Below are 233 nucleotides of genomic sequence, written 5' to 3'. Positions count from 1 at the left end.
GAGGATAGGATGAGGATGAAGATGATAGTGAGGATTTGATGAGGATAGGATGAGGATGAGGATGATGATGAGGATTTGATAAGGATAGGATGAGGGTGAGGACGGAGATGGGATGAGGAAGAGGATTAGGACGTAGATGGGATGAGGATAGGATGAGGATGAGGGTGAGGAAGAAGATGAGGATGAGGATGAGGATGGGGATGAGGATGAGGTAGAGGATAGGATGAGGATGA

The sequence above is a fragment of the Lupinus angustifolius genome, chromosome LG10, assembly GCF_001865875.1.
Source record: "Lupinus angustifolius cultivar Tanjil chromosome LG10, LupAngTanjil_v1.0, whole genome shotgun sequence".
Taxonomy (NCBI): domain Eukaryota; kingdom Viridiplantae; phylum Streptophyta; class Magnoliopsida; order Fabales; family Fabaceae; genus Lupinus; species Lupinus angustifolius.
Note: the sequence above shows the minus strand (reverse complement) of the source record.